We start from the raw sequence: 13,914 nt of genomic DNA, 5'->3' as shown, positions 1-13,914 counted from the left end.
GCCTCCATCCGCCGGATATCATCCATATTCAGCTCCACCCACTTATCGATCCAACAAAAGAGCTGGCGGTGGAAGTTAGTGAAGATCCTTTTTTCTTGCTGAGGGTGACAGTGGTGGTATGCTTGAAGTTAGGGCTGGGCGATGTGGCTTTTAAATAACATCTCAATATTTTTAGGCTATGCTGCGATATACAAAATATATATATATATATATATATATATATATATATATATATATATATATATATATATATATATATATATATATATATATATATATATATATTTTTTTTTTTTTCTCCTTTGATGGATGTGATCATTCTACTAAACGTATCTGTATTTAGAGGGAACACAGCTGGTATGTGATGTTTTAGAGGGCTTTTATTTTGAAAATCCAATTGTTTGAGTGTTTCATTATCATTCAATGTATTATTATTATTATTATTATAGAATGAAAAATTGAGTACCATGTTCACCGTTAATTTAAAGTCAGTTCTTACTGTAATGCCTCGTATATAATACATCCAGACGGAACACCAAAGCAAATCTAATGTCACATGTTTTGTCACATTTGTACTCTTATGTTCGCTTTTGTAGAACAAGCCACATTCTATACATGTGGAAACACAACAACATCCTGACACATTTGCACTGGAAGTCAACAAACAACAATACGGAGCTCAGCACGACTGCTGGTCAGTTAGACGGTCGAGGGTGCAACACGTCACTCTAACCTCATGGATGAAGTTCTCCACTTTGGACTGCAGGCCCCACCACTTGAACTTGACCGTGACCAGTTTGTAGGCACACATCCTTGGGCAGTCAGGCGTACTCTTCAGCTCTTTCTGTCAGGAGAAGAACGGCAAAAAGACGACAAAACTTACAAAGCCATCACTTTTTAAAGTGCAGTATCAGAATAAATAACAGTCAAAACTTGACAGGAACTTTTCGATGAGAGAATAATCCAAAAACAGCAGAGGGCTGAAAGAATATTATTCTAGACTAATCTTGGCAGCATTCAAAGCTAAAAATCATTAATACATAATGCTTTGCGTATGGAGCTCGCTGAAATAATTATCAATATGAAGATGTGCCGTGCAGAGATAAAAGTGCCCTAATCTACAACACACTTTCTAAATCCATCCGCTGCTTGCACTCTGTCTCCCTGTGAAGAAGAGAAGAAAAGGAGGAGGGGGGGGGGGGGGTTGGGGGCAGAGCAAAGTGGATAAACTCCAGATGAAGGGACCATTTCTCTGCCTCCGCCCTGACAGCGACACCGTTCCCGACAGGCATGCCTTTGTGGCCACGGAAAGCAGATAAAACGGTGCTCGCGAAGCGATAAAGGCGTCTCGGTGCAAAGCTGGTTACATTATTAACACCTAGGACCTCCTCGCCCCCAGAACACACACTCTCCCTCCGAGAACACCTGTTTAATTAATCACTTCATTCTGGCTCGGCATTCCAAGAGAAAATGCCACAGACCCGCCTCAATCACCCTCATCCCACTGCCTTTTGATGCTACGATCATGGAGGGGAGCGGGAGAGGGGAAATGAGAAACATTTCTAAATTTGCAGTGGGTTTAGAAAAGTTGTCATCGCTAAAGGAGAACTTCACATGAAACGGATTCTACATCAAAACACTTACGGTGACATTTCTTCTCTCCCTCTCTGTGCCCCACTCAAAGGAGCACAAGTTTTCAGAAATACAAAGGGTACCGATATGCAAGCATGTGTGCATGCGGAGATAGACAAGAGTTTTATTGCTCTGAGAAGCTGGCAGAAATTGTGCCTCTGTTGTCACATAACTACTTTTTTTTTCTCTCTCACCTTTTCAAAAACAGTCTTTTTCCATGTCCACAGCGGACGGGAAAGTGATCTAATTAAAAACACAAAATAAAAAGTTGTGCTTCTTTATTCATTCTTTTTAAAGCTGTTTGGATGCCTTTGTTCTTGGATTCTTGAAGCAGAGAAAAGTTCCCCATGGTGAACTTTGAGGGCTCCACTGCAGAGTAGAAACTCTCAGTGCTCCAACATTGAGCAGGACCCGTTTGTGAGGCTGCGGGGTACGACGGGGTTTAGAGGGGAAAGCAACCAAACTCCCGACAAAGTTTCTCTGTGTGGATGAGCTCCGTCTTATTGACTTATTACTCTCTATCAAAAGAACATCAGTCTTTATCCAGAACTGCTGCTTGTCAAATTTAGAATCCATGTCCTGACACAGTTTCTTTCCCCATTTCCATCTTCATCTTCAGTCCCACAGTCTGGCAGACGGAGCTCAGAGTAAAACCTTTATCTGACCTGGTGACTAGAAATTTCTATTACATCCAATTAGGGCTGAGAAAGAGGTGATTTGTCTTCATCAAATTGCAGCCTCACAGATCTGCCGACCCCACTCTAGCCTTCCTCAGAGCTGTTCTGATTACAGACGACGGTGCTGGTGTGGAGGAAGACTCTTTATTGTCTATGTGAAAAGAAATCTCTACAACTTGATCTAGATTAAATAGAATAATAAAAAACACAAAGTACTCAAGGTCTACATCCGTTTTGCACATCTGGACACTGCGATTTATGTCGAGTTGCATAGGGACCACGAGTGAAAGGCATTTTTCTAGTCCAGCCACAAATTCTTGATTAGATTGAGGTCTGGACTCTGCGACATTGTTGTGTTTAGGCATTTCCCCGAGTAGCTTAGGCTTTATTTTAGCAGTTCTCTTGCAGACTGCAGCAGGTTATCCCTCTAGGATTTCCCTGTCTTTTGTTGCATTCATTTTACCCTCCTATTATCATAGGTATTCCAAAACCAGTATCAGAGGAGCATCCCCACAGCATGCTGCCACCACCAAACACCACACAAAAAGCTCAATATTTGGTTCTCAGAGCACTGAACTTCCTGCCACTGTGTTCGACAGTCTCCCACATACTGTCTGGCAAAACTAGCCAAATGTGTGTTGCTTTCAACAGTGTGTTTTGTTGCATGCGTAGCGTCTCTCATCCCAGCCAGTTGAACCCTGTAGCTTCTTCAGAGTTGGCACAGGCCTCTCTGTGGGGAGGACAGTCCGCTCTGGACAGATTTACAGATGTTCCATATTCTTTCTATTTTATTATGACCCACAATGCTTTATTAGTGTTTGTGCTTTGAAAGATGTCTGCACAGAACTATGCAAGGTCTTATGAAATTACAGCGGCAAATTATGTGAAGCTTCAGCTCTGGGCTGCGGTCCTTGTGTGGAGGACAATGACCAGGTATGTATCCCCTTTAAATAGTCTCGTGTACACGGTCAAACAGTGGGTTGACTCTTTGTTCATCTCCTGTGACATTCATTTCCATTTGTGTGTGAATGTAACATGTAATTCCCACAGATCACAAGAGCATTACCATCCAGGTGGACCCGAGGGGTCCTCTGCCGGTCTTCGCCTGATTTGAACTTGCCAGGGTCCTCATCTGGCTTGTAGTCCTACAGGGAGAGCGATTTATACAATTAATACAATACATAGCACATTATCTTAAGCTCAAGACACAAACTGAGGCAATCTGTGTTACCGATGTTAATACATGAATACTGCGGCACCATCATTTGAGCAATAAATAGCCATTTTGTTTTATTTGGCAACAAAACTCTGCATGTTTTGTCCAATTAAAAATATGTTAAGATATATACGACATTTTCATCATACTTTTCTAAAAACAAAAGACAGTTTCATTTAATTGTGGCATTCAGTAGGTCCTACACTGCCGTTCATTCACTGTGCTTTAAACTAAGCAGCAGTCACTGAAAGGCCAAAGAGTACCGCACTCATTCTCCAAAGCCTGCCACCTCCCGGAGATAATGTCATGCAGCAAGGCCAGAGCACAACTCAGCCTTAAGTGGCTCAGAGATAAACGACCGTCTATGCCACCAGCAACATCTGTTTAATTATGGCGACACCGCTGCCAGTTCATATACGTGAATGTTGCATCTACCTGCATGTGTGCTGATGTGAGTGCTCGCGGCACACAAGTATGTGCGTGTGTGTCTAAGTACAGCTGCTTTAACCACAACAACGTCACTCTAACATCACTTATTCCCCATTGCACAGATTGGTTCTTGGTTCCATGGGAAAAACATTTTTAATAGCATATAGAAAAGATAGTGTGCACATATGCCGAGCACGTGAGCATGTGACGAAGTTGACTTCATAAAAACAGGGAAGAGAAAGAGTAACACAAATAAATGAAATGGCTTTCAAATTATCAACAGCTCAAGGGCCCAGCAATTTCAAATAAATCATGATGCGCCTGCAGCTAAAAGCTACTTTTCAGGGCTATCATCCAACCGGAGGGTGCCATACGTGAGATAGAAACCCACCCCTAAAACACACACACACAATAAGTTGGCTGTTTCAATGCTGAGAGCTCCATCACTATAACAATACACTGTGCTGCACTAATGAGGTCTGTGAATCGATATGCCGTGGTAGACGAAAAGGAGCGACTCCACGAGTAAAACAGTGTGTGTTAGAGTGCAAGAGTGTTTGTGTTATGTGTGTATTTGTCTAGTTCCGGCATACGAAGCACTGTGAGCCTTAATTACACTAACAAACTCATCTGTGCTGGCAGTACGCTGCAGGCCCTGCAGCCATGCCTGAGGCTGAGGGCTGATGGGGTCCTCAGACACAACACACTCCTCCAGCAAGGCAAACACCTCCGCCTCGTTAACTACCCACCACAAACAAACATGTACACACACACACACACACACACACAGAAACCAATACTTCTCAGCCAAATGGCCTCACACACACACACACACACACACACACACAGTGAAATGAGGCAATGTGATGTCAAATAACAGCAATATCGTGTAACATCTTCAAAAGAGATTTCAGAGATTCCATGAGTAATAAAAACTCATTTATATTTCAAAATATTATTGAGGCAATCTAAGGTTGCTCAAACGTTGTGTGTATAGTTTTTAGAAGCTTTAGCCTCGTTTCAAATGGAGACCAATTGTTGGATAATTCACATTTTGCCATCCACTGCCAGCCAGACAGAAAGGTACGAGTCTCATGGTACTTCAGCTTCTGGTTATTGTTTATTGATAAACACATATGACACCGCACAGCAGTCATTACACATGTTAAAAACACAATAAAGCCCCAAAGCTTATTTCCATCAAGGTTTACTTGTATAACACAAGTACTTGTGTAAAACTTGTTTACTAGAGCACAAAATCGTTTACAAGAGTACACCAGATTGATGCATTTAACTTTAAAAATATATTTATTTAATTTCTAAAGCTTCTCCAGTGTGAGGGTCGGCAGGTTTTTCCATATCAAATCATCAGAAATAAAAACTCTTTGGGTTTTTAAAATTTTGTTCTAAAAAATGTACAATTGGATGAGGTCACTCAAGGCTCTGGGGATTTGTGACGGGCTTTTGTACTTTTCTTCCTGACATATAGACCAAAACAATTACTGATACAACAGATATGTACTTGAATGCTGATCTGTTGATACAATTACTTATTAAATCTGCTAAAAAGATTTTTGCTCATCAAAAATAAATCAATAATCACCATTAGAACATTCCTCATGTCAAGTGGATTGTGTTTGGCAGATTGCTTGGTAATGATCAGGCTTGTCCACATGAAGGCGCCAAACTGCGTGTTTATCTTACACTGAAAGTGTGCCAGGAGTTTCTACTTACAGCAGCGGACACTTGACTGCTGTCTGCGATGTCAATGGGCACAACAGGTACAAGCTTCCACATGGAACTGTCTAATTTGTGCACCTGAACAAAACAAGAATTAAAAAAATGTAAGAACATACCAACTCAAATCTGATATTCAAATGAACATCTTATCAAGCAGATACTGATGAGATGTAGATGTACTCACATTGTCTTGTGTCCCAAGGTCTGGTTTGTGCCACGTCTCGATCTTAATGAGGAAATTGTCTTTCATATACTCGTTCTACAGGGAAGAGTCAGGATATGAACTTAATGTACAGAAAGTAAATTAAGAATGCAAAAACACCTTAAACTTAGTTGAAGGAATATTTTTGATATTTAAGAAATACAACAAAACAAAAGCCATTAAGGCGACTTACTGTCACAACTGGTTCAAGGTTAGGCGTGAGGAGAAAAGAGGGGGGAAATATCATTACATATGAAATAAAAACATTAGAAATGTCACATGGCCATAATACAAGTAAGACAAATGTATTCAACAACGCACGAGACTAAGGGTTTCAGGGTAACGCAAGGGTAAAGAGATGTAGGGAGGGGGACTCACTGGTTCGGCAGTAGGGGTATGCATTCCAGGCTTTTTCATGGAAAACCAGGGCGCCATCAGGAGCAAACAGCTTGACAAACCCTGGGACTTTACTGTCGGGTGGGTAAAAGAGGATGGAAAAGGGTAGAAGTAAGTGAATAAAATGAGAAGGAAGATTGTGCAGGTGGGAAACAACTTGGCAAGTTTCACAACAAAGACAATGCTGCCACTGCCTGGTAGCACGGTGCTATTACACTGCAAGAAGGAAATTATGGGATCAAAACATTTGAATAAAAGAAAGATTCATACCTTTTAGGTGGTAGATTTTGTGTGTATATTGTCCTTTAACGCCGTCTTTTTCATAGGGTTCATTCTTGAGTACCTCAATGCCCTCCCCACCACCCGTCTCATTTTTACTTGCTAGAGCCACTGAGAACAACTGGCCCACTTGATACTGCAACACAAAAATACATCAGTCACTTTCAGTACATCCACAAAAGATTTACTAAAACTCCTCTAAACTATCTTGCAGATATGTCCTTGTTTTTAATGTATGTCCTGAAATAGGAATGGGCCATAAATAGCATTTGGATTTCAGCTAATTTAAATGTCATTCTTTGCATTTTCTTTGTTTTTCAGTGTTTTAGGCCAGTGGCTCGCAGACTTTTCTGTCCGGTTGACCCGTTAAAAATGAAGCAATGTCTATTTCATCACAGACTATTACTGAAGACATGATGTGTGAGCAGTTCAGAATAAAAATTATGTTTTCTTATCAGACTGTTTCATTAGAATTTTGTCCAGCATTGTACAATAAAAAAAGCTATAATTATAGAAAAGTCCGAAAAAATTAATGTAATCTTGGGCAACAGAAATATTTTTTCTTCTCATTCTTCTGAATATCTTGCGACACTGCAGGTTTATTGGGGCCTCTTGTGGCTTCCCAAAGTCCAGTTCTGAACCACAGTTACAGGTTACAGTCCTGTGTCATATGTTTATGTTGTGATTATACAGACACAGAACATGTATTACTTGATTTGTGTTTAAAACGAAAGCACATAAGGCAACATAAACTTAATAAGATGTGCTATTGTCTTGCTGTAATACATTGCAGATTTATATAATGTGCCAAGAAAAACTACTGCAGAACTCAATAGTCAAATAAGCTTGTGTGGGACTTGTGGTGTTGGAGCAAGGGTCGTTTGTTCAATTATACTGCTGTCTTTCCAAATCAAAATACAATAAGAGCAGCCATCATCTGGACAGTCTATTTTCATTACAATCTTTAAGTGTACCCAACATTCTGCAGGCCAAGTTAACTAGTGTTGCATGTCATGTTTGAACAACAGACGGTGCAACAGAAGGGTAGATGTTTGCTTCTGCTACCAGAACTCGTATTAGTGTTTCTCCCCTAAAGAGAACACTTATTTTTCAATTATTTGGAATGAGCTTTATAAAGCGACACTAATTGCCAAGAGAGTTTAATCACCATATAAGGCCTCAAAGTGGGAGTCTGGGATTCATGACATAAGCCTTTATAAACACAGGGAATAAATCCAGCTCTTGTAAAACAAATCACAACAACAAATGGACGAGACCGCGTTGCCTCAACTTTCAACCAGAAGCCAAACACTGGAAATCATAGTTAGTAGAACCATTAATTATTCACTGCCTTTAAATCGTTGTGAGGATAAAACAATTATCCTTAAGAAAGGTGCTTTAAAGAATCTATTGTAATTCCTATGAAGCGCCACTCTGTGACACACTCCCAAATAAGGGATCATCAGCTTCTACTGTACAAGAGACTCAGAGAAAACAAGTGCAAGTGTAAAATGTCTGTACGGTGGAACTGAATTAATAAACTCATATATATTTATCTAACTAGAAAGAAAGGATTATCTGTCTATATATGGGCATGTCCTTTGCATATCTCCAGAACCATTGGGCTTGGGACCCAAGGACATGCACATTCAATATCAATAAACTTTGACCATACAAGCGCACGGCGCTCTGTGCAGCAGCGGGGCAGGGCTGCAGAGCTCTGCAGAATGAGTCGAGCATGTTGTCCAGTGGCAATGGGACTTTATAGGCAACAGCTTATTGACTGCAGTTCACTTTTGCTGCTATATGTTGGATATACTAAACCTTACAGCTGCACTCTTAATCACTTAGTGGCCAGAATTTGAAGAATGTGAAGAGGTTACAGAGTTATATTTTTGACGTTATGTAAAAGACTTCTATGTGTTGCGCTGCAGAGATATACTGAGATTAGCATGCTAACTGACTAAGCCTGGCCCCGTTTTGTAAAACCACGTTCCACGATAGTGAGTGACTGTAGCGGCAGTTTGCCCTCAGTCCAGAACAGAGAACTACAGCCTTGATTCTTTTGAATATTGTAAATTGTACTTTAACTTTCAAATAGCAGGGATCAACAATTTGACAGATTATTATTTAAGGTGGTGTTTAAGGTTGGATCCATTGTTTGCCCAGGACATAATTGTGAGGAAGTGAAAATGTACAAGAAATTAGGTGGAACCCAGAAACTAAAAACACAGCAATTTACAACATTACTCATTTTGTCAATGTATTAAAGGAGACTGCTTACTCACCTCCTCAACACTGCAGGGTAAAACCACACGGCTGCAAGAGAAAGAGAAGTGTGGTAACATTCAAACAACACTTGTTTCTTAAAGACACTGTTCAATACGCAATGCTGTCAGAAGCACTACCATTTTACTTTATACAACATTACCTCCCAAAATTATATTACACTCAAGGCAGGTGCAGAAAAACAATTCAATATGTAAAACACTCAAATAATAAAAAATCTCAACACATTATGAACATAATAACTTACAACAGAAGAAGCAGTAATGCCACTGCCACACATTAGAAACAACATCAACAATGCACAGGCACCTTCTGACTGCTAAAGAACAGGAAGCCATTCGTGGTGGCTCTTCCTGAGGTAAAAACTGTTACTGCCCAGTTCGACACACTGATGACTTCAGCAAGATGAGAGGAACCCATCATTAGACCGGAGTTAAGGTGAGATTGGATATAGTCAGGAGATGAAGAAAACTCAAGTGAAAAGAGAAAGAGAGAGAGAGGAAGAGGTGCAAAGGGAAATGTAAGCAGTGAGAAACTGCTGGCTAAGGCTAAACGTAAATACAGTAAGATTGTTATTCACGTTGGCGGTAATGACACGCAATTGCGTCAATCCGAATGTACTAAAGTTAATGTGGAGTCGGTGTGTACATTTGCAAAAACAATGTCGGACTCCGTAGTTTTCTCTGGTCCTCTGCCAAATCTTTCGAATGATGACATGTTTAGCCGCATGTCATCATTCCGTCGCTGGCTTGAGAGCCTTCAGCTATCACGCTCCTCTCCAGTGGAACCAGCTTCCAGTTTGTGTTCGGGAGGCAGACACCCTCTCCACATTTAATAGCAGGCTAAAGACTTTCCTTTTTGACAAAGCTTATAGTTAGGGCTGGCTCAGGTTTGCCTTGGATCAGCCCCTAGTTATGCTGCTATAGGCTTAGACACCTCCCTGCTCTCCTTCTCTTCCTCTCTCCTCCCCTCCCTCTCTTCTTCTCCCTCTCTATCTGTATGCATTTATGTAAATGTATGTTACCAACTCATCATCCGGGGTATCAACCCTCTCCCTGAGGTTTCTTCCATTTTCCCCCCTTTAATTATGGGGTTTCTTTTAGGAAGTTTTTCCTTGTGCGATGCGAGGGTCTAAGGACAGAGGGTGTCGTAACCTGTACAGTCTGTAAAGCACACTGAGACAAATGTATAATTTGTAATATTGGGCTATATAAATAAATTTAAGACATTTTGGGCCAAAAACATTGCCTGAAAAAACAAATATGCTGCACAGACCATTGACGGTCGGTACAGTGGTTTGAAAAAGAAGAAAACAATAACTGAATCATTATTGGTAAAGGTATTTACTTTTTGAGCAATTAAAGTAGTTGTCCCAACAGACTTCTACTTTAGGGTGCGGTATGCCTAAAGCACTTGCATCATTTACCCTGATGAAGCTTCAGTCAATGACAACAAAGCATACAGTGCAAGAGGAAAGAAAAGTAGGTAGAGGAAGTTCTCTCAAAGCATGACTCTAAAGCCAGGCCGTATTCTACGCTGACAAACACTTTTTGCTTCATTAGTTCTGACTTCACTTTGTTCTCCCCTTTTGATCATGTTTACGTTGAGATTTAGCGTTTTGTTTAACTTGCCACCGACAACTGGCAAGGCATCGTGTTGAGTGACGTTGACAAAACCAAAAGGCACAGGGCACATCATGATGGTTCTCAAGTTTGAGTAATGGTATTAAAAGGATTGCATGGTATTGGCTACACAACTTTGGATGTGGACACATGCAGTTTGTGAGTGATCCCTTGCATTGGTAGAGGTTATGCCAATTTCAGAATTTCAAAAGTTTGGAATTGCACAACAAGCTGGAATCAACAGGAGTGTTGCTGTAGCAAAACTACAAAACTAAAAAACTAAAATTGAAATAGACGGTTGGTCTGGGTTAGCACTGTTGGAATTAGATTGGGAATATTAGCTAAACATACTATGACAAATCACAGTTTATACCTATTGGATCTAACTACTAAACTGACGTTTTAAATCATTTAATTATTCTTAATTTGGAGCCAAAACTCTTATCTATATTAACATAGCCTTTATAGAAGGAAAGAAGAAACACGCCAATATAGGTGATTTCAAACTTTTTAACAGCAATGTAAGTACTTTGATGGAATTAAGACCATGCAGCAATGAGGTGCAAGGGTATTTCTTAAAATGTAAAAAGTAATCCTGTGTAATATTTATGGATTTAGACACAGAGGCAACATGACTTAACAAAACTCTAATCTGTGTATTGCCAGAGTTTCTGTGGCATGCAGAATTAACCAGCAATCCATCAATACAGGCATCAACTCCTAATATCTAAATGAACAACAGGGTATTACAACTAAATGTACAGGCTTAAAGAAATACCAATTGGGCCTAATCCTCAACCAGTTGAATGCAAATAAGTAGTTGCAATATGCATAAATACAAGTACACTAGTAAACAAACTAGAAACTGTAAAAATATATGTATGTTCCTGAACAAAATACAGTATGGACTGGAGATCCAGGGTCAAATCCATGTACATTACTGAAGATGAAAGTTAGCTGTCTTCATGTACGTGGATTTGATCTGGCCCTGGATCTCTAATAATCTAACTGTCAATCAAACGAGATGAAAGATCTTAACCAAACCTGTTAGTTAATTTTATAGGCATAAAGGCGTTTGTTCATATTACATGAATCAATATGAGTGTTAGACTGGTTCCTGTGCTACAGGGCGCTGGCTTATAGTTTGAATTAAATGAGTGTATTTAGATTGAGCAGGAGAAACCTGCTGAAAGAACAAGTTTATTTACATCCTGACATGCTCAAATCGCAATAGCTCCTTTACTGTTGAAGGTAAAATCAAAACACTACCACCCTTACACTTCCCGACCCAGCAGGCACACATTTCAAACAAGTAGACTCAAATTAGTACTAGCTTTTTGCGGTGGTTTGACATATTTGATATGATACTGGCTATGATGTCAACACGATTCAACTTCATAACTCACATAGCTAACAGCTAGCTAACGTTACCTAAATACTAACGTTACTACCGCCAGCAGGCTGACGTTAGTTGATTAAAACACCTTGGTTTGACACGGGAGAGAACAAACAAGCAAGTCTCTTATCTTGGATAAGATTAGATGGCGCCACCACGAGTGTAACGTTAAGTGTCAATATTGTAAAGATAACATTAGCAGTGCCAAGTGATTTCCATTCACGCTCACACTATACCGATACGCTAGCTAGCATTAGCCAACCGTGAGCTAATTCCTAGCTCAAGTTAGTTAAAAGTTTCACAGCTTTAAAAAGTACACATGCCGCTACTTGTATCCTCAAAACACATGCACACAAACCATATATTCATGTATGTAGCCACTAAGTAAAAGTGAACACATGAGAAACTGTAAGCTAACAGCAGCTGTCACACAGTGGCATACCGCTGTCAACGCCGGTAGGCCAGAGCAGCTCTTGAGCGATACCACCCTTCCCTCGTGTGTCTAACACACACAAGATGAAAAAGTTTTCATTAGTGTCAAACTGCTGAAAAACCCTAACCCTGTCTAATTAAATCAGATACAATATGATGCAGTTGTTTCAACATCTTCAAAACGAGTACAGTTCAAACAGAAACATCGCACTTACTACTCCTTGATGATGACCATCGTAGCTTGTTGCTCTCGGTACCACTGTTACTGCCCAGCGACCGCTGATTGCTGCTGACGTCATGCGCTGCCGAGATGGGCGCGCGGTCCCTCCCTCGTGAGCGGTGATTTGCAGAAGGGGGTATGAGGCGGACCTGCTAATTAGTATTAACCAATCTAATGTACTTATTGTGGCTTTTAACCCGCCTATTGCACACCTGGTCTGTTCATAGACCCATGGGTCTGATCAGACAGAACCAGTACTTCAGTCAATCACATTTAAACCACATCAGTTACCAAGGTGCTACACCATTTCAGATTTTCTTACAACGAAATCCCTTTCATGATGAATGTTTTGAGCATGCAGTTTCATTATCTGCAGCACGGCCTGCCCTGGAGCCATATGCTTAGTCTAATAATGACGTGTCAACTAAGGTGTGATTTTCCTTCTGAGATTGTCTCATTTGAATGATTTTTAGAAGACTGAAAAGGTGAAAGCATTTAACAAGAAAACGTTTTAAATGGAGAAAAGATAAAACTAGAAAAAGTAAAGCTACTTTTGAGTGTCAGATATACAGGTTTGTTTGCTTTTTTACTTATTATCTTATGAGCCCTGTATTTTGAGACCCCTTGAGGGAGAACTACCATTCTGTGATATCTATCTATCTATCTATCTATCTATCTATCTCTATCTATCTCTATCTCTATCTCTATCTCTATATATATATATATATATATATATATATATATATATATATATATATATATATATATATATATATATATATATATATATAGAGATAGAGATAGAGAGATAGATCTATATATATATATATATATCTATATATATCTATATATATATATATATATATATATATATATCTATATATATCTATATATATATATCTATATATATATATCTATATATCTATATATATATATATATATATATATATATATATATATATATATATATATATATATATATATATATATATATATCTATCTATCTATCAATAATATATAGATATATCATAGTATAGATATATATATACTCATATATATATTAGTATATAGATAGTCTCGATAGATATATAGATATAATATATATGAAATATAATTATAGATATAATATATATATATATATATATAATATAAATATTCTATCCATATAATATATTATATATTATATATTATATAAAAATTTTCTTAAAAAATTCTTATTATCATTTATATCTATCCATCTATCTTATATCTAACATCTATCATCTCATCTGTCTATCATCTATATATTTTCATTTATTATTCGATATCTATATTTCTATCTATCTGTCTATCCATCCATCTATATATATATATCAATATATATATTCAATCTATATATCTATAT

General features: G+C 38.8%; 1 pseudogene; it reads right to left on the bottom strand.

The window, feature by feature from the left end:
• LOC115013440 (phosphatidylinositol transfer protein beta isoform-like) overlaps positions 1 to 12,661 on the bottom strand; it is a 17,632-nt pseudogene extending 4,971 nt beyond the window's left edge.
• Between the last annotated feature and the right edge of the window lie 1,253 nt (positions 12,662 to 13,914).

This window comes from Cottoperca gobio, chromosome 9, assembly GCF_900634415.1.
Source record: "Cottoperca gobio chromosome 9, fCotGob3.1, whole genome shotgun sequence".
NCBI lineage: Eukaryota > Metazoa > Chordata > Actinopteri > Perciformes > Bovichtidae > Cottoperca > Cottoperca gobio.
Note: the sequence above shows the minus strand (reverse complement) of the source record. Positions and strands in the feature narration are given on the sequence as shown.